Source organism: Cherax quadricarinatus, chromosome 29 (genome assembly GCF_038502225.1).
Source record: "Cherax quadricarinatus isolate ZL_2023a chromosome 29, ASM3850222v1, whole genome shotgun sequence".
NCBI lineage: Eukaryota > Metazoa > Arthropoda > Malacostraca > Decapoda > Parastacidae > Cherax > Cherax quadricarinatus.
Window position 1 is genome coordinate 25,773,500 of NC_091320.1, and position 3,838 is coordinate 25,777,337.

Here is a 3,838-nt window from a genome sequence, read left to right on the forward strand (position 1 = left end):
CGCTAACTTCGCGAGAGCATAATTCCATAAGTTTTCCATCAAATTTCATACTTTTGGTGTCATTATGATCGGGAAAAGATCTCTATCTTTTGATAAGAATTTTTTTTTTTTTTTTTTTTAATTTCGCCGACCCTGAGAATGAGTCTCGGAGAGGGCCTGTCAACCCTCAAAGGGTTAAGAGTGTAGCAATTAAATGTAGCATTAAGGGTGTAGCAATTATAAGTCACACTGTCTGACTTTTTTGGGTTATCCTAGGTTCTCTACTCATGTAGTCAGAAGCAGGAATGGCCACTGTGGTGGCCATATAAACCCCAACAACAACAATGGCCGCTGTCACCACTACTAGCCATATACATAATGACATGCACATATTTTATTCATTCTAGTGTATATGTCATATTTCTATGTTATTAATATTGTTTATTATGTCATATTAGATGAATTGTGATAGATAAATAAGCTGTAGAGTTGATATTAGGGAAATTATTGAAGTATTTGGTCATGCCTGGAATTCCACTGGAATTAATTAATTCCATTTCAATTAATTTAAATGAGGAAAATTGACTCTGCAAACGAGCAAATTCAGATGCGAGCAAGGTCATGGAACGGATTAAACTCGTAAGTAGAGGTTCCACTGTAAAATACACATTTAGTACACTCATTACTTGCCTTAAAATATTTGTAGTCTTAATGTAGGGTGAGATGAGTAGTATTTATCATAAGAAATCAGGTGTTGTAGGTATGGCAGCCAGCCAGGCTACCATACCTACCATACCAGGCAACCCCACCCACACAGCGATACAATGCCTATATGTACAGTTCACTCATTACTTACCTTAAAATATTTGTAGTCCTAATGTAGGTTGAGAGGTGAGTAAATGAGATAAAACAAATAAATGAGAGTGAGAGAGAATGAGTACATGAGAGAGGACAGAGACATGGAGTTATGTAAACAAGCCAGGTGTACACATCTTCATACACATTTGAATTGTAACATAATACAAACACTTTACATTGTGTACAAGCTGTCTCCACATTGATACAGTAGAGTAAATAAAGAGGAACACTCCCATTCTCATGTAACACCATTTTTAGAAGAAATGACACACTGTGAAGGCATATGAAAGGAATAATTTTCTACAGTTACCCTCTGATGTTGGACTAGAGAAAATGTAATTTTTACCGTCATTCCTACAAGTTGCGTTGCTACCACATCTCATATTTACGTTAATTTATTCTACTGTGGGGTGTAGTTATCATATTTATATGTTACGTAGCAGGTTTATTGTATAATTTTGGAAAAATATCATAGATGAATTAATGAAAATGTGTATATTAACATAATATATGACATTTAATGTGTCTCAGTAATTATTATTGATTATTATTAATATTATTATTATTATTAATATGGCATCTCGAGACATAAGACACACTTACTGATTTTAATATGTACCTGCACGCCAGCAACGTGTGTAACTATATTTAGGTACAGATACGCAAAAGTATAATTATCAGAGTATATATAAAATATGAAATAACTTTCAGATACTTGAAATTCTGGAAACTTTCCAGACATAATGGAGAGACATGGAGCTCATGGAGAATGTAAACAAACTGGGTGGGGCATGCCGTATTAGAAAGACAGTTAGCCGTATAGCAAGTTTTGGTTATAATTTGAAATTACCATATTAGCGGAACGTCATAAGGCGGAACAACATAAATCGGGGCCCTACTGTACGTATATACAGTGCTCGTGATGAAAATCAAAGGCCTACCATACAGGGAGGTTTTTTTTTCATTAGTGCATTCTGCTGGGTAGCAGCTATTAGCATGACTTCACAGCCTGCCGCCACACTTCACAGTGACTTCTCATTGCAAACATAATCAGGATAAAGTCTGAGCAAACACATTCAGAGTGAGCACTTTTGCTAGAATGAGGGAGGAAGGAAACAGAAAATAAGAGCCCAGTCATGCCACTGATGCCAGTGCATGGTGCCTGGATGGTTGACTATTTTTTAAGGCATTGTAAGACTGCCATCCCACAAGCACTGATACCATCATGGCAGCTTGACAAGAGTAACAGATGGTGGCATGACAATTATCAAGAATTCCATCAACTTTGATATGATGTAAAAGGCTTAATCTTCTTAATACAGTGGACCCCCGGTTAACGAACTTTTTTCATTCCAGTAGTATGTTCAGGTGCCAGTACTAACCGAATTTTTTCCCATAAGAAATATTGTGAAGTAGATTAGTCCATTTCAGATCCCCAAACATACACGTACAAATGCACTTACATAAATACACTTACATAATTGGTCGCATTTGGAGGTGATCGTTAAGCGGGGGTCCACTGTATATTGATATCCAGCAACTGTCTGGGTATTTCCCATACCTTAGAAAACAGTTCACAGTGACTCATATAAAGGGGAACTCATTTAACCCTTTGAGGGTCGACAGGACCTCTCCGAGACTCGTTCTCAGGGTCGGCCAAATTTAAAAAAAAAAAAATATTCTTATCAAAATATAGAGAATCTTTTCCCGATCATAATGACACCAAAAGTATAAAATTTGATGGAAAACTTAGGGAATTATGCTCTCGCAAAGTTAGCAGTCTCAGCGATGTTTACGCATCGGCGATTTTGCCCACTTTGAGCCCCATTTTTGGCCAACTCCACTGTACTAGTCGACAAAAAACATGAATATTTCGCTAGAACTCCATTTTTTTCTATCGAATGAGTGCAAGAAACCACCCATTTACCAATTTCAACTATCCAGTACAGTGGTCAGAATTTAGCAATTTTGCCAATTTCACACAAATTTCAAAAGATGCCAATTTCCAAATAGGGTCCAGAATAAACAAGAAAGATATTCCTGGCACTAAAATGACATTTCCTCTGTTCATTAGTCACGTCTCAAGGCCCCTCTTACATTGTTTTGCTTTCCACTTTGAATTTTTATTCTCACAAAAAATAGAAGATTTACTGTTATGCAGACTACTGCATTAGTGTCAAAAATGGTATAAATAATATTGGTGCACTTGCGAAAGAATATTAGACTCACCAGTTAACGTGTATTGGACGCTTGGCATGATTTGTTTACTTTTGAACTTTGGTAAAAATCGAACATTTCTGCTACTTTGAGCTCAATTTCAAGGTACTTTTCATTGTAAAACCAGTCAAAATTATCTCAATTTCTGTAATATGTCTTCCATTCTATAAAGTGAGACCAAGAAAACTAGAATACAACAATAAATACCATACGAAAATACAGTGCAAAGTCGCTGTTTTATTCCAGAAAAATGGTCAAAGTTTTTTTTCTCATTATGCACTGTGTGCTGCAGGATTTTTTTTATACTGTGCACACTGACCACATAGACCCATTCTTTCATATGTAGGCCTACCAGCTTTCTCCCACTAGATTTGAGGGCGCTAGAATTTATGCGTACTAGTACGTCAAAAACCCTGGGTCGTAAGCCGTACTAGTACGGCCGAAACCCTCAAAGGGTTAAAGGGAAGACATATGTAGTTTACCTGCAGGTACACTGGCCATAGTTAGGTCATATTTTTATTCCACAAGGTTCTTAGGGAGAGATTGGTCTAGCCATCAGAACTGACCCTATCCCTCTGTGTGCTACATTTAAAACAATCCAATGCATTTGTATAGGAGTCTTGCTTTAGGTTATGGACTACAGCCTCCACTGTAAACAAATTAATTTGAATAAGCTGCCACTGTTATTACATAATGAAAGTCTATCATGTATGATGATGGCTAATTCTATAACGTTTCATCCAAGCCAAGTGGAACAAGGGACAAAGACTTTAGCTTTCGGCCA